Raw genomic sequence first — 24,438 nt, 5'->3', positions numbered from 1 at the left:
GACTGAATCTGTGATATGTTACGTTAAACATGAAGTTATATATGTATATATGTTATTACGTTATGTTAAATGGGGGGGATGACTATAAAGCTAAGAAGGGAGGAGTGTTGTGTATGTAACCTGTTCCACCTTAAGAGAGCTTAAGCCTGTTCCACCTTAAGAGATGTACTACTTTTTCAGGCTGCTGTAGACGTAATACCGGGGGTGAACACACCGGTATATAAGCACTGTGCAGTAATCTTGTATTCAGAATAGTCCCTACCTCCAACCAGTAAAGACCTGTTTTTGATTGTTATTAATTAGTCTGTGTCTTAATTAACTAGATAACTCACAGATTTAACACACGGCACGTCGTAAAAGGGGAAACACATTACGATTTAACCTTACTCCCTCCCCTAAATACCTAAACTAAGTTTCGATTTGAGGAACTCGGGATCATGCTCACCACTATCAGAATCGCAAAAAGGGGTTCGCAATCTTTTAGCACAGCTTTCCGTCGTCACGTGGACCTGGAAACTTCTGGCGCAGTCGATATTCTCTCTCTCTCTCTCGAGGCGGCGGGGTAGACACAGCCTCGATGAGCGCTCGTCAAGGTTGAAATCCACTAAGTTTGTTGTGGATTTGGGTTCATGGAACAGAACAACACCTCGATGGGATGTTGAGGCACGGAAGTGCTAGGCCCGGAGTGTCCTTTTCTCCGGCCTGGATCGTCGTTTTCCCGAGGGTGTCTTCTCCTTCGGCCTGGGTCGTCGATGATCTCCCGACAACAGCACCCGGGCCACCCTCGTCGTCTTCCCGTCGTGGCCGAGCCTTGTCTGGCTGAACACCGACCACGTTGTCCTTTCCGAAACTTCCTGATCGAATTCCGAAGCTACCGAGGTAGAAGAGGCGCTGATGGACTTTTCAAAATCCATAGTTACACCCTTTTGGGACAGTCTTATCTCCCGCCAAATCATAGTCCTGTCTTTGTATTAATTTTGGCGGGCAGAAATCTCTGCAGGGGTGCTTTGTCTTGTAACGGGAGCCGGTGATAACTTAACTGGCCTTCCTGGCCGATAATGTCTTTTAATGTCGTTTACATTGTCACCGTGGCTCGGTTCGCATATTGATCGGTTTGGAGATTTCCCTTGATGGCTGTTAAACGGTTTCTCCTTTGTACATTAAATGGGTATAAGTGTTCATGCATTGTCCGCCCATATCTTGATGGGCCCCATCCTGTTTGCCTGAAACCGTCCTGTACTTAGAATCCATTGAATATGTATGCTGTTTCCCTGAGTTTCGGTTTCCCGATACTGGCTTTCGCGGGCTTACTGTTTTCAATCCACAAGCCTGTCTGGCTTGCAGTAACAGAAATCAAATGGTCCAGAAACTGATCACGAGGCCCGGCGGCCATTTTGTATGCCCTTTTATCAAAGGTTTTTCTGTGCAAGCTTACTTTGGTCAATAAACTGTCTTATTTTATCCTGTTTTCTTGCGTGATTATTGCTGAAAATTTCGAATCTTACACTATCCCCATAACCCCACGTATTTAATCCCCCCCTAACACTAAGGGCCAATTTTTATCATGGCCAATCAACCTAACCCACACATCTTTGGACTGTGGGAGGAAACCGGAGCACCCGGAGGAAACCCACGCAAACACGGGGAGAATGTGCAAACTCCACACAGACAGTCACCCGAGGCTGGATTTGAACCCGGGTCCCTGGCGCTGTGAGGCAACAGTGCTAACCACTATGCCACCCATTGCATCGGGAATTATTTTAAATGGGTATTGTCCTCAAAAAAGATGTTTGCCAAAAAGATGCAAGACACGGTGACAAAAGTTGTGTCAAAAGGCATCATTATATTGTTTGCACATGACATGATTGTGATAATGATACACATTTCTTTGTTTCTTTTTCCCTCAAAGTAAGGCATGCAAAATATTTTTTCATGAAGACAGTGCCTCTTTAATAATTGCTATACAACCAACAAACTGTTTTCATTTTTCTAATGTTGGGATTTGTTCCGGCTGCAGTAATTGACAATTCTGGGATATATTTCTGAAGGTTTCTAGAAAGTATGCAGTGTTCTTTTCTGTAGAAGCAGAGATTATGTTACGCTATAGTATATAATCAGATGAGATGTAACAGGTTAGAAAGGAAAGAAGGTTTGGCACATATAAGTGTGCTTATGTAATGGGTAAAGATATGAATAATTAATATCACCATAAAGAGTCTACTTGGAATATGTGTGCTAGCAAAATAAAGTATGTCTAAATGGCTAAAGTGGTAGACAGTGAATGGAGTACCAAGCATTAGTTTATGAATGAATTACTACAATTTCTTTGTAAAAACATGGGACAAGATAAATCATCCGAAAATCAGTTTATTAGTAATATTCTTTGGTGACACTAATAGATAGTGATTTTTCTTAAACCTCAGGATATATTCTTTTTCTTTGTGCTCCCAAATGTGGGTCTTAAAAGCATATTTTGAAAAAGAGTTCTGAACCGTAACCTTTCTGGGTCACACAGCAGTAGATGGGTTGAAGAATAGTTCTCTTTGTGTCAGGGACAAAGGGAAAGTCTGGTGCTGTTATTTCCCAGGCAAATAATGTAGGTGATTGCTAATAATGTTTAGAGATTTTTTTTTACAGTCATTTTGAAAAACATGAGTAATGCCCATTTCCCTATAACATTCACACCCACTAATGTAAGTATGGAAATATCTGGTTTTGACACAGGCACTTCCTAAAACTGCAATATCATATGCAATCACTAAAAAATAACAGCCATTTATTACTCACCTGCAATAATGATCCTTTAACATTTCTCAAGTAAATAACGAGGCATTTAATTGGCCTAAATGTCAATAAGTTCATTAATGTAATAGTGCGTAATGTTAGGTGAGAATGGTTCAAAGAAAATTGAGAAAAGCCTGACAAGGTCAGTTAATGTCATGGAGCATCGCAATAGATTAACACAGGGAGGACAGCTCTCACATTTGGCAAGGGTGCAACAAGCATGGCAATTTGTCATTGAAAGAGTCAACTTTGTGTCAACTGCTCAAAGAGTTTAGGAGAGGACGCATATCTTAAAGAAGAGTACAAGGGTACTGCATGAATATTACTGTGAAGTAGTAACACAGGACATATGTGAGTATGAAGGAAAATAGTTGTTAACAGATTACCAACCCCTCCCACAATAGTTCAGCAAGTTTATCTGGCACATACAAACTAAGGCATACAAATTAGAAAGGTCCAAGGTTCGATCCCTGGTCTTAGAAGTATTTAAAAGTAAGGATATAAATATACAAATATATGTTATGCTGACAGAGCAGGTGTAAGGCATTAGAAGTGAAAGTAGCAGGGCTACTTAGCAAAAAAGTACAGTAGCAAATTAGATTTTACATACCACAATTGAAAAGAGAATGCACGGCAGAATGAAATTTCCATGGGACAATCATCCTGTCTTCATCTGTATTGTTATGTTTAAGAGTAAAATTGATGCATACTAGAGGACATTATTCACTAATTTATTATCAAAGAACTTCTTGTAAAAGTTTACTCTTGATAACTCCATTATTTGATCTGGTATTGATGGGCGAGCCTGTAATCTGGATGTGTTCTGGCACCATTTTTGAAATTAGTACCATATGTGTTTCTTTCCAGTTTAGTATGCCCTCCTCAGCATCATTGACTCCCTCAATCAGCACTTCACACATGTTGTCCCATATACTGTAGAATAAATATCACCCATCCCTGGGGATTTAATTGTTTTGAGTCCTTTTAGCTTGCTAGGACCTACATCTCCTATATGTCAAAGTTACTAATCCTAATTGGATTATCACTGAATAATGCACAAGCACACAATAGTACATGTGACAATAATGCATTACCCAGATGGCTAAGTGTGTTTATATGCTCGTTATATCCCATCTGCTCTCTTCACAAAATAAGGAGAACCACTAGTGCTGTAAGGCACATCCAAAGAGCATCACTCACCAGAGCACCATGCATTACCAACTCCACTTGAAGCAGACATCAGCACAGATACACACACTATGGTAGAAGATAATCGTGAAATTTGAAAAGGGATATAGGTGGGATACCATGATGAAGGATAGATGTTACCACAGTGGGGGATGTTAAGAGTCCAGATAACAGGGAAAAGGTCAATTATGCTGAGTGCTTGATCGGAGTTGTATGGGAATACAGACTTTAGTGGGTCCTGTTACAAGGTTCTAAAGTCTTAGGGCCTTCTCTCTTTTGTGTTACAAGATCCTACCATCTTAGGGCTTTCTCTCCTTCACAAACAGTAGTTCTTGATCAATCCAATTTCCAAACACCTTTTTAATGCATAGCACACAAAACAAGGTCAATATGTCTTTTAGCTCTTCAACTCTCAGCCTCACTCTCTCTCTCTAACTGAACCCCTCTCAACAACCCTGAACCTCCCCTTTCATGCGTCACTGGTTGGGGAAAGTCTGTTCCCACTCCAGGTGCAATTATCTTTAATGGGGAAGTTCTTAAAGGGGCCATACCCTAACTCGGGGACCAGAGCCCTCATTCAACCTGCTACAGTCCACAACAAGCAATCACTTGTCTCCATATATGAGGCATCAAAAGGTGTTATTGTTAGATTAGATGAGCACTTGTTCTACATTGCATTCTGCCATTCCAATACCAAAGCTATTCTTTAGTAGAGGCCTCACTGAGACCATAAACACAGTGGGAGCATCTCACCTGAATGGCACTGTTCGAAGAAGAGCAGGGCAGTTCTCCCTGTGTCCTGGCTAATATTTATCCCTCTACCAACATCACTAAAAACAGATTATCTGGTAATTTATCTCATTGCCGTTTGTGGGACCTTGCTGTGCACGAATTAGTTGGTGCATTTCCTGCACTGCAACAGTGACTTCATTGGTTGTGACGTCCTTTGGTGTGTCCTAACTCGCACCATGTCCCATTCACCCATCAACCCTGTGCTCGCTGACTTACATTGGCTCCCAGTCTGGCAATGGGTCGATTTTAAAATTCTCATCCTTGTTTTCGAATCCCTCCATTGCCTCGCCCCTCCCTATCTCTGTAACCTCCTCCAGCCTTACAACCCTCCGAGAACTCTGCGTTCCTCCAATTCTGCCCTCTTATGCATCCCTGACTTCCTTCACCTCACCATTGGCGGCTGTGCCTTCAGCTGTCTAGGTTCTAAGTGTTGGAATTCCCTCCCTATAGCTCTCCATCTCTCACTCCTCCCTTAAGACACTCCTTAAAACCTATTTCTTTGACCAAGCTTTTGGTCACCTGTCCTAATGTCTCCTTATTTGTCTCAGTGTCAATTTTTTTGTATGATTAGGCTCTTATGAAGCATAAGAGGATGTTTTACTACATAAGAGGGGCTTTATAAATGCAAGTTGTTGTTGTTGGTTTTGTCCTGAGGCTGTGAAAGACACTATATAAATGCAAGTTACTTTGTTCTTGCATACATTTTGCAAGCACATGGAATCTAGGCAAAAGAGGGGCATGGACCACCCCCCATTCCTATGTTCCATGCAAGGTATAGCCATGCAAATGCTCAAATTTTGGTGTAGAACAAAATCAGGACTTACATATGCACACACTTTATACATATATATATATATTACATATTTAGAAATACAATATCATATATTATTTAACATTGCTTGAGAAGACCTCATCATTTTGTTTCTCAGGTGAGTTTGGATAACTTCTGGATTTTCTCTTTCATCTTCTTAGCCATATGTCAGCCATTTCTCATCTGTGAACAAATATAAATAGAAAAAATTATTTGTTCAGTTGGCCCACAGCAAATTTCACTGCGTTGCCATGTCAAATAACATAATTCACTTCATGTATATCTTCAGTGTCTGACTTTATCAGTTTTCAAAGTATAATCCTCAGTGTGTGCCTATTGTATCTGTTTGACAATTACTTTTAACGTTGATTGTAGTCTTCACTAGCTTGATTAAATTATTTTTATTCATAGAATCATAGAATCATAGAAAGGTTACAGCCCCGTCGAGCCCGTGCCCGCTCTCTGCAAAAGCATTTCAGCTAGTCCCACTCCCCTACTCTATCCCCGTAGCCCTGCAAATTTCTTTCCTTCATATACTTATCCAGCTCCCTTTTGAAAGCCGTGATTGAGTCTATCTCCACCACCCTTTCAGGCAGTGCATTCCAGATCCTAACCACTTGCTGAGTAAAAAAGTTTTTTCTTATGTCGCCTTTGGTTCTTTTGCCAATCACCTTAAATCTGCGTCCTCTGGTTCTCGACCCTTCTGCCAGTGGGAACAGTTTCTCTCTATCTACTCTGTCCAGACACCTCATGATTTTGAACACCTCTATCAAATCTCCTCTCAATCTTCTCTGCTCCAAGGAGAAAAACCCCAGCTTCTCCAGTCTATCAACGTAACTGAAGTCCCTCATTCCTAGAATCATTCTTGTAACTCTTATCTGCACCCTTTCTAAGGCCTTCACATCCTTCCTAAAGTGTGGTGCCCAGAATTGGACACAGTACTCCAGTTGGGGCACACATACCCCCAAGTCTCTGTTCATGCACCCCCTTCAGGATTGTACCATTTTATTTATATGTCCTCTCCTCATTTTTTCTACCAAAATGTATCACTTCACACTTTTCTGCGTTAAGTTTCATCTGCCACGTGTCCGCCCATTTCACCAGCCTGTCTATGTCTTCTTGAAGTCTATCACTCTCCTCCTCACCACCTGATAAATTATGTTTTGCACTTCTGAAGCTCCCATATAACCCACACCACAAAGAGGAGAAGGACCAGGAAGGAAATTGCTTTGATGGAAATGCACTTTGATGGAAACTACATCTTAGCATGTATCATTGGTAAAAGTTGATTAACTTGCAATGTTTTCAGTGTTACTTATAAATGTTTAATCAGTACATATGTAGTATGGTTACTAATTGGACTTTCATCCTTGCTGGTCATTATCACACCCAGCTACCCCATAAACCACTGCCTTAGAAGATATAAAGATGTTCATATCCTGTAAAGCAATGAGTTCAGATTGGTTTTGGGTCTCATCTACCCTCAATTTCCCTCAAGGCGCATCTTCTGACAGCAAGCCCTTCATTTTCATGTCTGTAAACATCTGTCAAGCCAAACTTAATCTTTTTGACCTGGAAGGTAATGCTATCTTTCAGAAGCAATTTCCTTCCTGGTCCTTCTCCTCTCTGTGGTGTGGGAGCTTCAAAAGTGCAAAACATAATTTATCGGGCGGTCAGTCTAGCTTTACACTTTGAGAGGGTTTTGTTCCATTCCCACTGGTTTTTTTCCCCTTTGAATCTTCTGGAGCAGTTTACTTTAATGAGGATTCCAAATAGATCATTAGCACATTAACATCGAACAATTGAATTTAAATTAAATTGCAATAAGTTTGCAGTGGAATGAACTGGAAAAAGGTATCAATGCCAATGCTGAAATCTACTGCAACTGAAACTGCCCCAAATGTTTTCTATTGTTTCATTCAAATGAGTGGAGGTGTTGAAAATATAATGTACAACAACTGTGAATCTCCTGGTGGTTCAGCAAATTTATTCACTGGGTTTTTGAGCCATACAGGGCATAAATGTTCCAGGTTCAATCCCTGGTGAGCTGAGTTAACTGATATCAGCCGGTATGGCCGTGGGAGTGCTATAAATGGCCTCACTTAGGGAGAGGAAAATTGGCTAGTGTTCTCACTCCTGATAACTACCCTGCAACTCCTGCTAGCAATGCATGTGTTTGGATATCAGATAAGCACAAGGTCAGGTTCAGCTGTAATGCAGTGGTTTTATTTTATATTTTATTCAACCATGATTGAACAAGCTGCCAACAATTAATGTCAAGGTTCATACATGAATAATGTTAATTTGGGTGCGATATAGGAGACTGTGGAACCGGAGAGGGGAGAAATTTTTTAAAATGTGCAGTCGCTAACAAATTTCCGTCTCAGTCTCTGTTTATGTAAATGAGGAAGTGACTGCAAAGTTTCTATTAGGTTTGGCAGAATGAAATCATATGAGTAAGAATTGCTAGGAAACTCACTACTGTATTATATTTTAACATTTACTGACTTAGATAATACAGTAACAATTAGATTGATGAATTAATTTTGGTGCCCTTATTAATGAGATTTAACAGTTTTTAAACTTGCAGCCTGTTGATACTGGGAGATCACATTAATTCAAACTGAATGTGAGCTCTCCTTGCCCACTCAGCTCTGCCTTAATCTTGTTCGTATGCTGTTGGTATCAAATTACCAAGCCAGTACATCCATGTGCTATAGCTTTTCTTGAGCTAGAAAATGACCAGAAAGTCAAATGAGACTGTTTACACCAACTATTTGTTGCAAAAATGCAGAGATAAAGCCAACCTGAATTTGAAATATATTGGCTTGTAACCAACTCTAAACTGGCCTAGAAATGTCATTACCTCAGACTAGCATTGAAGTAAATGACTGCACTGTTTGCAGTTTTACTGTTAATCCACTCTGTTCACCACAAATGGGAAGTTAGAACAGCAATGTAAGCAAGGATAAACTGTAACAAATAGGTCATGGACAAAATATCAGACTGTTATGGCTTATTTTTCCTATAAATGGCAATTAAGCTCAATGGACTGCAGTCACTTTAATGCATTGTTTTCCAGTTTCTTCCTGCAGAATTTGTAAAATGTTGTTTTCTCATGGTTTCTCCATTTATAGGTTTCCACTCAGCTTCCTCTTTTTGCTGCCATGCTTCCTCTTCTGGAAATACTGTTTATTGCTGGTTAGAGCAGAGTACTGTAAACCTTACAGGTATAGGGTTGGAGGTTTGTCTCGGTGATGTACATCAAAGTGATATGAATTCAGTCTATTGGGCATCGAAGCATTACAGGATATGGCTGTGAATGGTCCATTGGATTTTCACTTCATGGGTTCCCCCAGTGGATTCGTCAATTTATTCAGTGAGTAAAGGAGCCATACAGACCAGGAAGGTCCCAGGCTCAATCCATAGTCTGTACTCAATGAGTTGGTCTCAGATGAGGTGGCAGTAGGGGCGTTACAATTGACTTTGGTGCCTCTGGCTGAAAGTGTGTACGAGTGTACATCAGGTGAGCACAGAGTCATGCTTGGCTGTGATGCCTCCTGTGGTAAATAGCCTGCTGAGGCTCACAGATGAATAATGGCCTTTGCGCAAGGTACTCGAGGACAACTGCCACCATGCATCAAGATGTCAACCTCCAAGGTAGAAAGGGAGGGGAGATGAGAAACATTTGTTAAAAAAAAATATTCCCTTTGGCTGGGCAGTTAAGACCAAGTGGGTAACCTAACTCGCCTGGCAGGAACCCATGGGATCGGGTAGAACGCCGGTTTCACACCATGGGGGGGGGGGGAGGCAGAAAATGGTCCAGAACCGGAATTCTGCCACATTTTGGCTCACCTTGAAATTCCAGTTGGGAAGCCCACCACATGTACTAAACCCTTCACTTCAAGGAAGTGTGTCAGTGGAGACCTAGGGGTGATTTTGCCAGCCTTGGGGAGGTGGGTATGGAGGCGGGACTGCAGGGAAAATGGCAGAATCTGGGGGCGGTTACCCATCCCGCCCCCAACCAGCCTCCGTGCCATCTTCCCAGGAGGTGGGTACCTGACCCGTGTTGGGAGCTGCCTCCTTGAGGCGGGAAGGGGATTAGTGCCAATTAACTGCCTATTAACAGGTAGTTAACAGGCAGTTTTTTGGATAATCCCTATTTTGCCACCTAAAGTGTGGGCTTCCCGATGGCTCCGAACCTTGCCAGGGTCAGCGAGGCGAGCCGTGGGTCTGCGGGGGTCGGAGGGGCCGAGATGTCCGGTGTGCAGGTGAGTGATGGGTGCATGTGTGTAGAGGTATGTGTGTGAGGTGAGTCTTAAGTGTTTTAAAAGCTTTACCTACCTTTACTTCCTCCTCCAGGTTTCAACTCTTCAGGTCTCGGGAGTCTCTCATCTCACCGACAGAGAAAGCAGAATGGCTGTTGCATTCTCAAATGCATCAGCCTTCTGCTTTCTGCTCAGGATAGACCTCTAAGTAAGCCTGTGTCTCAGGTTTCAACTTAGAAAGCAGATTGTCAGTGTTTGACAGCTTCACAGAGCTGTCAAACGATGACAATTCATCTGTCAAAAGCTCTTGAGAGATGAAACATCACTCACTGACGCCACCAATAACCGGCTTTCACTTAATTGGCCTGCTAAGCCCGCTGGACGGATTTAACAAGGTCAGTCAAGGTCAATAGTGTGGGTTAGCTGGACGTCGATGGAGGCAGGAGTAAAACCCGACAAGCAGCAGTCCGTCCTCCATCGCGTCCCCATTGGCAAAATCACCCCCCTAGTGTAAGTTCCTTTTGACACCTTCTAAAGGCTCCAAATCTTTACTAGGGTAAGGGAATCGATCCCGGGAGCCAATAAAAGAAAAGAAGACTTGCATTTATATAGCGCCTTTCTTGATCTCAGGACGTCCTAAAGCACTTTAAAACCAATGAAGTACTTTTGAAGTGTAGTCACTGTTGTAATGTAGGAAACGCGGCAGCCAATTTGCGCACAGCAAGTTTCCACAAACAGCAATAATGACCAGATAACCTGATTTTTTTTTTAATGATGTTGATTGAGGGATATATATTGGCCAAGGCATCGGGGAGAACTCCCCAACTCTTCTGCAAAATAGTGCCATAGGATCTTTTACGTCCATCTTACAGGGCAGACGAGGCCTCGGTTTAACGTCTCATCCGAAAGACAATGAATTGTAGTTAGCCCAATGTGGTGATAAGACTGTGTTTTTTGACCCACAATTTCCCACATACTGAGTTCCTGACCTCGTCTAGGCCATGCATGAGAGAGGTAGCAAGATCTACTCTAAACAGGGAGATCAGAGATTGTGTCACCTCATGTTACTCTTGTGCACCTTCTTGAAGTAAGTTTGAGAACAACATTGGCCGAATTCTAGGAGCAGGTTGCCTGCTCATACTTTTTATCAACGTAATGATACATGCTGTGAAAAAACTGACATAGAGGCAGAAAAATAACATTTAAAAGTGAAATTAATTGTGAGAGATCCTGATTGTGATCAAGTTTAAGGAAATATGAAGAAAATGTTACTGCAGTATGGATTCAACAACCAAAGAAAGAGAAAACATGAAGGAAATATTAATGACTATAGAGAGTATAAAATAATGGGAAGAAAACCTTGAAATAGAGAATGCAGAGACTGAAGAAATAAATAAAAATTGAGGATGAAAGGTAGGGTTCAAATAACAGTAACAAGGAATGGGAAAAGTAAAATATTAAAAATAGAACAAATGAACCTGAGAGAAAAAAAGTAAATGGAGAAATGAAGTGTAGAACTGCAAACTGCAGCAGCTAATGAGAAAAAAAGAAAAATGAGGAAAGGAAAATGGAATTAAATAATATCACATTAAAAAATGATACATGCTAAATAAAGATAAAAGAGGAAAAATAAAATTGCTGAAGGTAGCCTTGTCAGTACCACTGATTTTTGATGAAATGAAGCTATCAATTTTTCCTAGCAATGATTAATAACAGTCAGTTATGATTACAATATTGTGCTTTACATTATCCAAAAACATAATATTATCCAAATCCCCTCTCATTGTATGAATACAATTTTTAGAAACTGGCTGCAGTATATTTTAAATAAAACAATCATATTATCAGGCTGCAATCTACTAGAAAAATCATTTCAATTCGCATTGTTTAATGCTGAAGTGCAAACTTATGTAAGATGTAGTTGGCTGCATGTTTTCTTTACCAAGCACAATTTTTGCTATAACAAGAACTCGAAACTTCTTTAATAGTGAACAGCAGTCCTTTAAGAGTTGCTGACCTGTTAGATTCCCAACCCCCACCCCCAGCCAATTATATTGCTGGTCAAGTTCCCTGCTCGTTCTCGATCTTCCTTGCTGCAATGCTCCATCGCATCCTCAGTAAGCTCCCCGCTGGAGTGGAGCTAATTTACAGAACAAATGGGAAACTGTTCAACCTCCGTCGCCTCTAGTCCAGATCCAAGGTCGTCCCATCCTCTGTCGTCGAATTACAATATGCAGACAACGCTTGCGTCTGCGCACACTCGGAGATCGAACTCCAAACCGTCGTCAACACCTTCACCGAAGCGCACGAGAGCTTGGGCCTTACACTAAACATCCGTAAGACAAAGATCCTCTACCAACCTGCCCCCGCCACACAGTACTGCCCCCCCCCCGATTATCAAAATCCACAACAAGGCCTTGGACAAGGTGGACCACTTTCCATACCTCGGGAGCCTACTGTCAACAAGGGCAGACGTCGATAACGAAGTCTAACACCGCCTTCAATGTGCCAGTGCAGCCTTCGGTCGCCTGAGGAAGAGAATGTTTGAAGACCAGGACCTCAAACACGGCACCAAGCTCATGGTCTACAGAGCAGTAGTGATACCTGCCCTCCTGTATGCCTCAGAGACATGGACCATGTACAGCAGGCATCTCAAAGCCAATGCTGCCTCCGCAAGATCCTGCAAATCCATTGGCAGGATAGGCGCACCAACGTCAGTGCTCTTGCTCAGGCCAACATCCCCAGCAGCGAAGCTTTGACCACGCTCGATCAGCCCCGATGGACAGATCACATCGTCCGTATGCCCGATACGAGACTCTCAAAACAAGCGCACTACTCAGAGCTCTGACACGGCAAGAGAGCCCCAGGTGGGCAGAGAAAACATTTCAAGGACACCCTCAAAGCCTCCTTGAAAAAGTGCAACACCCCCACCGACACCTGGGAATCCTTGGCCCTAGATCACACAAAGTGAAGGAGAAGAATCTGGGAAGGCGCCGAACACCTCGAGTCTCTTCGCCAGGAGCAAGCGGAAGCCAAGCGCAAGCCGCGCAAGGAGCGCACGTCAATCCAAGCACCCCACCCACCCGCCCCTTCAACCACCGTCTGCCCCACTTGTGACAGAGACTGTAGGTCCCGCATTGGACTCATCAGTCACCTAAGAACTCATTGTTAATGTGGAAAAAAGTCATCCTTGGCTTCGAAGGACTGCCTAACAGAGGAGAGAGACCCATTTTTTTCATGCCTACTAAAATGAGGAGGAGGAGCTAGCCTTGCAAATTTCGATGAGGTGAGCTCACCTTGCTACTGGAACAGGCTCACTTGGGCAGGTGCAGCCCTCATCTTGCTAAAGTTACAAAATTGGGGCTTTGAAGCATTTATTCTGTGTCACTGGTGTTAGCTGATATTGTTAACGGTTTCCTCGCCTCAGGTACTGTCACCCTCCACTTCAAATCTGCCATCATCATCCCTCTCCTCAAAAGAAATACCCTTGACCCCTCTGTCCTTGCAAACTACTGCCCCATCTCCATCTTCCCTTTTATCGCCGAAGTCCTTGAATGAGCAGTCACCTCCCAAATCCATGCCCATCTTTCCCACAACTCCATGTTTGAATCCCTCGAATCAGGTTTCTGCTCCTGTCACAGTACTGAAACGGCCCTTATCAAAATCATAAATGACATCCTATGTGACTGTGACCATGGTAAACTATCCCTCCTCATCCTTCTTGACCTGTCTGCAGCCTTTGACCACTCCATCCTTCTCCAATGCCTCTCCACTGTCGTCCAGCTGGGTGGGACTGCCCTTGCCTGGTTTCATTCTTATCTCTCCAGTCGTAGCCAGAGAATCACCTGCAACAGCTTCTCTTCCCGCTCCCGCACCGTTACCTCTGGAGTCCCCCAAGGATCTATTCTTGGTCCCCTCCTATTTCTGCTCCTCGATGACATCATCCGAAAACACAATGACAGGTACCACATGTATGCTGAGGACACACAGCTCTACCTCACCACTAATGTTCCCATTAAGCCCCGTGGCCGTGCAGTGGTCTGGAGGTCCTGCGCAGGCTGCTCAGCGGCTTTTAAATGGAAAACCGTGCATGTGCGGAAATTTGAATGGGTCACGCAGCTCCCAAAAATTGGAGGGAACATTGCTCACCACTTCTCTCGACCCCTCCACTGTCTCTGATTTTTCACACTGCTTGTCCGACATCCTGGATGAGCAAAAGTTTCCTCCAACTAAATATCGGGAAGACCGAAGCTGTTATCTTTGGTCTCTACCACGCACACCGTTCCCTAGCCACCAACTTCATCCCTCTCCCTGACAACTGTCTGAGGCTGAATCAGACCGCTCGCAGCCTTGGTGTCGTATTTGATGCTGAGATGAGCTTCCAACCACATAGCCGCTCCATCACCAAGACCACCTACTTCCACCTCTGTAACATCACCCGACTATGCCCCTGCCTCAGCTCATTTGCTACTGAAACCCTCATCCATGATTTTGTTACCTCCAAACTTGACTATTCCAATGCCCTCCTGGCTGGCCTTCCAACTTTCACCCTACATAAACGAAAGCTCATGCAAAACTCTACTGCCCGTATCCTAACTCACACCAAGTCCCGTTCACACATCAACCCTGTGCACGCTGACCGACATTGGCTCCCAGTTTGGCAATGGCTTGATTTTAAAATTCTCATCCTTGTTTTCAAATCCCTCCATTGCCTCGCCCCTGCCTATCTCTGTAACTTCCACCAGCCATACAACCCTCCGTGATCTCTGCGCTCCTCCAATTCTGGCATCTTGCGCATCCCTGATTTTTATCGCTCCACCATTGGTGGCCGTGCCTTCAGCTGCCTTGGTCCTAAGCTCTGGAAATCCTTCCCTAAATCTCTCTGCCTCTCTACCTCTCTCTCCTCCTTTAAGACACACCTTAAAACTTAGCTTTCCTTTGCCCTAATATCTCCTTATGTGGCTTGGTGTCAAATTGTTTTTGATTACGTTCCTGTGAAGTGCCTTGGGATGTTTTACTACGTTAAAGGCGCTATATAATTGCAAGTTGTTGTCACTTCTCATTTAAGAACCACCTTGGGTTTGACATTTCCACAGGTTGTTTATACCTTTTAGTTTCCCCAATCCCTTTGTTGGGAATTTCCTCAAGTTCTCCTGATTGGGTCCCATAACTTTGGCGTAAGATCAGTGGAAACCCCAAGTACATTGTGTGCTGATGACATGGTGGTTAATTGGGACAACCCCATAGGAAATTTTTGGCACATATGTTGTTTTCCTATTGTTTTCACGATATGGATTTGGTTTATTTAAACATATTAGATGCTTCTCCTTCAACAATCTAAATGCAAGTTGTAGTAATAGTTGATGCTTCTCCTTTAGCAAACCAATGACTCTTGTCTTTATATCAACAGCACAAGCCTTCAAAATGATTTATCTTACAGTAGACAACTTAGGTATTCTTTGGGAAATTACTCCATGAAGTAATCATTAATACAGTGCATAAACTCTTTGGATTGGCTAGAGTGTAGGGCTAGTTTCAACCCCTTGCGAGAAGCCAGTGGCAGTGGACGACATTCCTGTGCGAGAGTTTGATTTGGAGGCCTAGCAGATTTTAACCACCGGGCCTCATTTGAATGCTGGTGGTCAGCTGCTCGCCCGTTTTGGCCAGGAAGTGGCAATTGGCTGCAGGGAGGCGGTGAAGATGGGGGGTGTTGTGTCCGTGTATAATAAGACACAGACTGCAGGAGAACGGTACAACAGGTGTTTACTCAACGTGGCTCACACGGGAACTGATCTGTACAGATTACTACTCAGTGCTATATACAGGTGTGGTCACTGCCGGTACTGCAGTATACATGAGCTGTAAAAGATAGTTCCCCCCTTAAAGATATATACATTACAATTCCTCCCCTTTTAGATTAGTGATGCGCCTCAATAACTTCAAGGCTCAAAGTTAACTGGATAAAACAAGGCTTTTATTAGCAAAGAAAGATGCCTGTGTCTTCACCTAGCTTCACCTAGCATTCTGCTGTTCTGCTGCAAGACAAGCCTGGGCTTGTCTTAAGTAGGGCCAGGTATGGGCGGAGCCGACACACCCAATGGGGAGAAAGGGGGCGGTGCACTATATACAATACAAGGTAAAACACAGGAGCAGGCAATACAAACACAGGAGCAGGCAATACAATATATGTAGTTAAATACAGAGTCTGATGAATGACATATTTCATCACATTCACCCCTTCTACAGACTTAGTCTGTCCGGGGGTGTGATAGTCCTCTGTGACCGACGTAACGGTTGCGGTGCCGCGGGTGCCAGCTGGGTGTCCCGGGTGACCTCCTGGGTCTCTGCCGGGGGTGCCACCGGGGTTGTTGAAGGAGTAGGTGGTGGGGGTACCATTGGCTGGTGTTCTTCCGGGGGTGATGAAAGAATAGTGGGTGGAGTGGGTGGGTAATGGTTGTTGTGGTTGTTGTCGTTGTTGCTGTTGTTGTTGTAGTCATTGTCGTTGTTGCTGTTGTTACCGGCTGGGGCGAGGTCTTTTATGGACACAGTGTCCTCCCGTCTGTCGGCGTGCCGGACATACGCATATTGTGGGTTGGCGTGGAGCAGGTGCACTGGCTCCACGAGAGGGTCTGTCTTGTGGCCCCTCACATGCTTCCGCAAAAGTACCGGACCTGGGGTGGAGAGCCATGACGGTATGGATACGCCTGAGGTGGATTTCCGGGGAAACACAAACATTAGCTCATGAGGCGTGGCATTAGTGGCGGTACACAATAGTGACCGTATTGAGTGGAGCACATCTGGGAGGACTTCCTGCCAGCGGGAGATAGGGAGGCCCTTGGTCCTTAGAGTTAGGGTGACTGCCCTCCATACTGTCCCGTTCTCTCGCTCCACCTGACCGTTACCCCGGGGGTTGTAGCTGGTGGTACGGCTCATGGCAATCCCCTTGGACAGCATGTACTGGCGTAGCTCTTCACTCATGAAGGACGCCCCCCTATCCGTGTGGATATAGCTTGGCATACCGAACAGGCAGAACAGGCTGTTGAGGCATTTAATGACCGTGGCGCTGGTCATGTCTGGGCAGGGGAAGGCGAATGGGAAACGGGAGTATTCGTCCACAATGTTCAGGAAGTAAACATTGCGGTCGACGGACGGGAGGGGACCCTTGAAATCTAAGCTAAGCCGCTCAAAGGGCCGTGTAGCTTTGATTAGGTGGGCTCTATCAGGGCGGTAGAACCGAGGCTTGCACTCAGCGCAAGTGCGGCAGTTCCTGGTCAGAGACCGAACTTCCTCAATCGAGTAGGGTAAGTTGCGGGACTTTATGAAATGGAACAGCCGTGTGACCCCTGGGTGGCAGAGGTCGTTGTGGAGGGTCTGTAGCCGATCCCCGGTGGCGTTGGCATACATCCCTCATGAGAGGGCGTCGGGGGATTCATTAAGGGCCCCCGGCCGGTATACGATGTCGTACTCGAAGGTGGAGAGCTCGATCTGCCACCTAAGAATCTTATCATTTTTAATCTTCCCCCTCTGTTTATTATTGAACATAAACGCTACCGACCGCTGGTCGGTAAGTAGGGTGAAGCGTTTGCCGGCTAGGTAGTGCCGCCAGTGGCGCACTGCCTCCACGATGGCTTGGGCCTCCTTTTCCACGGAGGAGTGTCTGATCTCGGGCCCCTGGAGGGTCCTCGAGAAGAAAGCTACGGGCCGCCCCGCCTGGTTGAGGGTGGCCGCCAAGGCAAAGTCAGACGCATCACTTTCCACTTGAAAGGGAGTGTTCTCATCCACTGCCTGTAGCGTGGCCCGCTCAATATCCTGCTTAATGCTTTTGAAGGCAGCATGGGCCTCAGCAGAGAGCGGGAAAGAGGATGCTTTCAAGAGGGGGCGGGCTTTATCAGAGTAGTTAGGGACCCATTGGACATAATACGAGAATAACCCCAGGCGCCTTTTCAGGGCTTTGGGAGTGTTGGGCAGGGGCAGCTCCCGTAGGGGGCGCAATCGGTCGGGGTCTGGTCCGATTTCCCTATTCTCCACCACGCTGCCTAGTATGCAGAGGCGCGTGGTGTTGAAAACGCACTTGTCCTCGTTGTAAGTGAGGTTGAGTTTTTGTGCGGTTTTCAGAAACCTCGCGAGGTTTGAGTCGTGGTCCTGTTGGTTGTGGCCGCAGATGGTGACGTTGTCGAGATAAGGGAAGGTTGCCTGCAAGTGTTGGTCATCGACCATGCAGTCCATCTCCCTCTGAAAGACCGAGACCCCATTCGTCACCCCAAAGGGGACTCTGAGGAACTGGTAGAGGCATCCGTTTGCCTCGAAGGCGGTGTACGAACGGTCCTCTGGTCTGATAGGGAGCTGGTGGTACGCTGACTTGAGGTCGATAGTGGAGAACACCCGGTATTGGGCGATTTGGTTCACCATCTCGGATATGCGGGGTAGCGGGTAGGCGTCTAGTTGGGTATAGATGTTGACTGTTTGACTATAGTCAATCACCATCTGCTTCTTCTCGCTACCCCTCACCACCACCACTTGGGCGCACCACGGGCTGTTGCTGCGTTCAATAATGCGCTCCCTCAGGAGCCTGTCTACCTCGGTCGCGATAAACCGCCTGTCCTCCCAGCTGTACCTCCTGCTTTTGGTCGCTATTGGCCGGCAGTTAGGGGTAAGGTTCACAAATAGCGAAGGCGGCTTTACCTTCAGGGTAGCCAGACCGCACACTGTGAGGGGTGGCTGGGTCCCACCGAAATTGAGCGTGATGCTTTGGTGGTGGCACTGAAAATCCAGGCCCAAGATCATGCTCACACATAAATCCTTCATAATTAACAGTTTAAAATTATTATATACAGTGCCTTTAACGGACAATCGTACCGCGCAGTAACCCGCAATAGTCGATATCTGGGTTTTGTCGGCCATAGAGATCGTGCCCTGAGTAGGGACTATAGTTAGAGAGAGTCGTTGTACCAGACCAGGGTGAATGAAGCTCTCCGTGCTCCCGCTGTCAATTAAACATTTAACCTTGCACCCGTTTACCTCGATGTCCACCATCGATTTGGATAGTGGGTGCGGTCTGGACTGGTCCACTGTGATCGACGCCACTGTAGGGCCCTGATCGGGACAAGATGGTGGGCCACACAAGGCCGGGTAAGATGGCGTCCACGATGTCTGCTCGCAAGATGGCGGACCCCACGAGGTCGGACAAGATGGCGTCCAAGATGGCCGCTCTCACGGCGCGCACGCGGCGGTGGCGGGTTTGCCTGCGGGGTTCCCTCTGCACACCTTCCCAAAGTGCCCCTTCTTACCGCACTTACAGCAGGTGGTGCCTTTCGCCGGGCACAGGTTCCTGGTGTGCTTCGGCTGCCCGCAGAAGTAGCATTTGGGGCCCCGATGTGTCGCGGCGGTCGTAGGGCTTCTGGGGGGAGAGCAGGGCCCCGACGGTGTTGGGCTACCAGGCGGGGAAGCAGAGGCGGCGTGGGCCGCGCGGCCTGAAGAGTAGGAGTCAGAGTTCTTCTGAGCCACATCCAGCGATCGCGCTGTGTCCACAGCCTGTGTCAGATCTAGGCCCGTTTTCTCTAGCAGTCTCTGCCGGATGTAATTAGAGCTAAGGCCTGCGATAAAGGCATCCCGAATAAGCTCATCTGTGTATACCGTGGCTTTCACGTCTTTGCATTTGCAGTCTTTGCCAAGCACTTTTAGGGTGACTAGAAAGTCCTCTAGCGACTCTCCGGTAGCAAGCAGATGCCTGGCGTACACCTCGTTGGTAGGCCGCTGATAGTGGGCCTTTAGAATGTTGCAGGCCTCCAGGTAGGTGGCGGCGTCTTGGATGAGTGGAAAAACCCGGTGGCTTACCCGATTCTGCAGGATCCCGAGTTTCACATCTCCGGTGGCTTTAGAGGCTGTGACGGCTTCGGAGTTGGCCATAAAAAATTCCAAGCACTGGAACCAGTGTCCAAACCGTGCCGATGCATCCGAAGCATGCGGGTCCAAATCCAAGCGTTCCGGTTTCAAAAGTTGATCCATCGTTGAAAGTTTGCTAATAAAATTGATGCGCCTCAATAACTTCAAGGCTCAAAGTTAACTGGATAAAACAAGGCTTTTATTAGCAAAGAAAGATGCCTGTGGCTTCACCTAGCATTCTGCTGTTCTGCTGCAAGACAAGCCTGGGCTTGTCTTAAGTAGGGCCAGGTATGGGCGGAGCCGACACACCCAATGGGGAGAAAGGGGGCGGTGCACTATATACAATACAAGGTGAAACACAGGAGCAGGCAATACAAACACAGGAGCAGGCAATACAATATATGTAGTTAAATACAGAGTCTGATGAATGACATATTTCATCACAATTAGACTGCATGTGTCGCATTCCGGTAGGCGAACAGGAAATTGTCCACCTTGTGCTGCAGCAGGATGTTGTCATTGTACATAGCCTTTATTGCCTTCTTAAAGGTTTGTACGAACCTCTCAGCCAATCCATTTGTGGCTGGATAATACGGGGCGGATGTGTAATTCCTTACCCCATTCTTTTTCAAGAACCTCCGGAACTCTTCGGGCACAAACTGTGGTCCGTTGTCGGAGCAAATCTGTTCTGGCAAGCCATTCCTGGCAAAAATGGTCCGTAGGACTGCAATAGTTTTCTCTGTGGTGGTGGAGGACATTTTGATGACCTCAGGCCATTTCGAGTGCACATCCACGGCTATTAAAAACATTGAGTCCATGAATGGACCAGCAAAATCAATATGCACCCGTTGCCATGGAGATGAGGGCCACTCCCATGGGTGTAGAGGGGCCTGTGGTGGTGCATTTTGGACTTTCTGGCATCCTGAGCAGCTCTTGGTCAGGTCCTCGACTTGTTTATCGATTCTCGGCCACCACACATAAGCCCTGGCTAGGCTTTTCATTTTTACCCCTCCCAGATGACCCTCATGAAGCTCATTGAGCACTCTATCCCTTAACTTGAGTGGAATTACCACTCGGGATCCACACATCAAGGTCCCCCGGCACACTGACAGCTGTTCTCTCCTTGTCGAGAATGCTGGCAACAGTGAGTCGCCATGTGCTGGCCATCCCTTCACCATCAAATCATATACCCGAGAGTGTCGGGTCATTTCGGGTTTCCTTTTCGATACAAGCGTTAGTTACCGGTAGGTATTCAACTATAGTCGAATGGAATATTTCGACAGGATCCACTGCTGGTGCTTCCTCCGCAGTAGGCAGTGGCAGGTGTGATAGCCCATCAGCATTTCCATGCTGTTTCGTGCCCTTATATTCAATCTCATAGTGGTGCGCCCCTAGAAAAAGTGACCATCTTTGTAGTCGTTGCGCAGTCATTACCAGAACGCCCTTCTTCGGATTAAAAATGGAGACAAGAGGCTGGTGATCAGTCAGCAAGGTGAATTTCTGCCCGTGCAGATAGTGATTGAACTTTTTCACTCCCCACACTAGGCTGAGGGCCTCCCTGTCAATCTGGGCGTAGTTACGCTCGGCTGAGGTTAGTGATCGTGACGCAAAGGCTATTGGCCTCTCTGAGCCGTCCGAGAATTTGTGCGACAGCACCGCTCCAATGCCGTAGGGTGACGCATCACATGCCAACCGAATTGGTAATGCCGGGTTGTAATGGGCCAATACCTCTTTCGATGTGATTAGTGTTTTGCTCTTCTGGAAAGCTCGTCTACATTCATCACTCCACTTCCATGGCACCCCAGTTTGCAGTAGGGTGTTCAGTGGGTGTAGTATTGTAGACAAATTTGGCAAGAACTTATGGTAGTAGTTTACCAGCCCGAGGAACGACCTCAGTTGTGACACATTTTCCGGTGCTGGAGCCTTGACTACTGCCTCAATCTTCTCTGGGGACTTATGTAACCCCTCTTTATCGATAACGTGGCCACAATACGAGATCTGTTTTCTAAAAAACTCGCATTTGGGGCGGTTAGCTCGGAGCCCATATTCCTGCAATCTAGTGAGCACCTGCTCCAGGTTGGCAAGGTGATCACTGTCATTTTCGCCTGTGACCAGGATGTCGTCCAAATAACACTGGGTCCCTGGGATCCCTTGCAGGACTTGTTCCATTGCCCTCTGCCAAATAGCCGGAGCTGATGCTACCCCGAATACCAGCCGGTTTTATTGGTAGAGACCTTTATGGGTGTTGATTGTGAGGTATTTTTTTGATGCTTCTTCTACCTCCATTTGCAGATACGCCTGGGCCAGATCAATCTTAGTGAAGCGTTTCCCTCCAGATAGCGAGGCGAAAATATCTTCAATCCGCGGAAGTGGATATTGTACGGTGTGAAGGACCGGGTTCACTGTTACCTTAAAGTCCCCACAGATGCGAACCTTCCTTGGTTCCCCAGGCGTGCTGCTCAACGACTTTTTCATCACAGGGACGATGGGTGTAGCCCACTCGCTCCAGTCTACCTTGGACAGTATACCTGAACGTTTCAGACTCTCCAGCTCTGCTTCGACAGCTGGGCGAATCGCATAAGGTACCGGTCTGGCCTTAAAAAATTTTGGGCTTGCGTTTTCTTCAATTTTAATCGTCGCTGTCATGCCTTTTAGTGTTCCGAGTCCTTGCTGGAACACTTCTTTCACGTCAGTTAGGATCTTTGACAGTCGCCCAGGTGTGACGTCATCATCCTTTTTGTCAGCCACAGTCAGTGCCTGTACGGAATGCCAATCCAGTTGTATTTTCCGGATCCATTTAGGTCCCAGTAATGGTGGTCCTCCATCTTGCAATACATACAGGTCTAGTTTTGGTGTTTCCTTACCATTATATATAACGGTCACCCTTATTTTTCCTTTGGTGTAGACTTTTTGCCCCGTGTGCGTCTTCAAAATAATTTTTGTGTCTCTCAAGGGTATGTGTGAGAATAGCCGCTCGTAGTCCCGTCGGTTTATGACTGTTAGGGCTGATCCTGTGTCCAATTCCATCTTTACCTGGATTCCTGCTATCTTGAGAGTGACCCAAATGGTTCGGTGATCCTCCGTTGTGATCACATTATGTAGTTTCAGACAACTCAGTTCCCTGCTTTCGGAGTCGTTATCACTCTTTTGTTCGTCTGAACTATTCTCCGTCATCTTATGTACCTTCTTGTACTTTCCTTTGGTAGGTTTCTTATTGCTGGTTTTCTTTCCCGACCTGCAGACTCGTGCTATGTGTCCTACTTTTCCACACTGTCTGCACACTTTGTCTTTGAACCAGCAATCATTCTGGTCGTGTGTTGTTCTGCCGCAGCGATAGCACTTCTCTGTTCCATATGACATTTCGTTTGTGCCATATTCTTGCGGTCTCTGTTGTATCTCTGCAGCGCCCCGTGCTGCTGCTTCATATGATACCGCAATGCTGAAAGCCTTTTCCAGCGTAAGGTCCTTTTCACTTTGAAGCCCACACACAAACTTGTCCCTTAAGGTATCTGCCAGTCCCGCTCCAAACTGGCAGTGTTTCGATTGTTTGCGCAGTTCTGTTAAATAATCAGCATTGCTTTCATCCTTATGCTGGTTCCGTTTGTGAAACTTGAATCTTTCTGCTACCAGCAGCGGTGTGGGGTTTAAATGTTCCTGTAGTATCGTTACTATGTCTTCAAAACTCTTTTCCATTGGCTTCGTTGGTGTTACTAGATTTCGTAATAACCCATACATCTTTGCACCCATTAAATTTAACAATACCGACGCTTTCTTGTCATCTGACACCTCATTTGCCTTGCAGTATACCTCTATTCGTTCGACATATGTAGTCCAATCTTCGACTTCATTGTCAAACGCGGTGATACTGCCACTCTTCGGCATTTTGGGTGTGGTTTAAAATGGCGTCTCCCAATGGCTTAAAATGGCGTCTCCCGCGCTTTCCTTCCTCCCCCGCTGCTGCCAATGCCGCTCCCGGCGGTTCTCGTGGCAATGGCGGCGGCCTGTAGGTTTCACGCGCTTCTCCTGCGCTGCTGCCAACGCCGCTCTCGGCGGTCCTCGTGGCAATGGCAGCGCCTCGCGTGTTTCTGCGCATCTCTCTCTCCCTCTCTTCGACGCTGCTCGGCCCCTGAACACTGGCTGCGCCCTGTGCGCTCTGCCCTCTCTCTCTCTCCCCCCTCGACGCTGCTCGGCCCTTTGCTGTGCCGCTCGGTCGGGCTCTAGCCCGCCGCTGTCCGGTAAGGGTCTGCGCACTACCTGTTGCCAGCCCGTTTCGCTGGACCACCTCGACTGGAAAGCCAAGCCTGGCTCTCGACAGCCTCCCCCGCAATTCTCGAGTCTCTGCTGGATGACTGGGCGGTTGCCCGTGGTCGACGCCCGAGTCTCTGGCCTTGACCTCCAATCCACTGATCTCAAGGAACGAATCCCCGGGAGGTGATGCAGAGTTGCAGGTAGGTTCGAACTTGCCTTGTCGCCAATGTTGTGTCCGTGTATAATAAGACACAGACTGCAGGAGAACAGTACAACAGGTGTTTACTCAACGTGGCTCACACGGGAACTGATCTGTACAGATTACTACTCAGTGCTATATACAGGTGTGGTCACTGCCGGTACTGCAGTATACATGAGCTGTAAAAAATAGTTCCCCCCTTAAAGGTATATACATTACAGGGGGGAGGCGGGAGCGGTCGGTTGCGACCACGGGTACCAAGAGAA

General features: G+C 46.3%; 1 long non-coding RNA gene across 1 annotated transcript in view; it reads right to left on the bottom strand.

Moving 5' to 3' along the window:
- Positions 1-1,468: 1,468 nt before the first annotated feature.
- The window catches only part of LOC147108610 (uncharacterized), a 115,000-nt gene continuing 92,030 nt past the window's right edge, over positions 1,469-24,438 (bottom strand). The window contains exon 3 of the long non-coding RNA XR_015080615.1: positions 1,469-5,758. This is a non-coding gene — a long non-coding RNA (uncharacterized LOC147108610). The remainder of the gene's footprint in view (positions 5,759-24,438) is intronic.

The sequence above is a fragment of the Somniosus microcephalus genome, chromosome 13 (genome assembly GCF_052327205.1).
Source record: "Somniosus microcephalus isolate GS21.2 chromosome 13, FLI_Smic_1.0, whole genome shotgun sequence".
NCBI lineage: Eukaryota > Metazoa > Chordata > Chondrichthyes > Squaliformes > Somniosidae > Somniosus > Somniosus microcephalus.
Note: the sequence above shows the minus strand (reverse complement) of the source record. Positions and strands in the feature narration are given on the sequence as shown.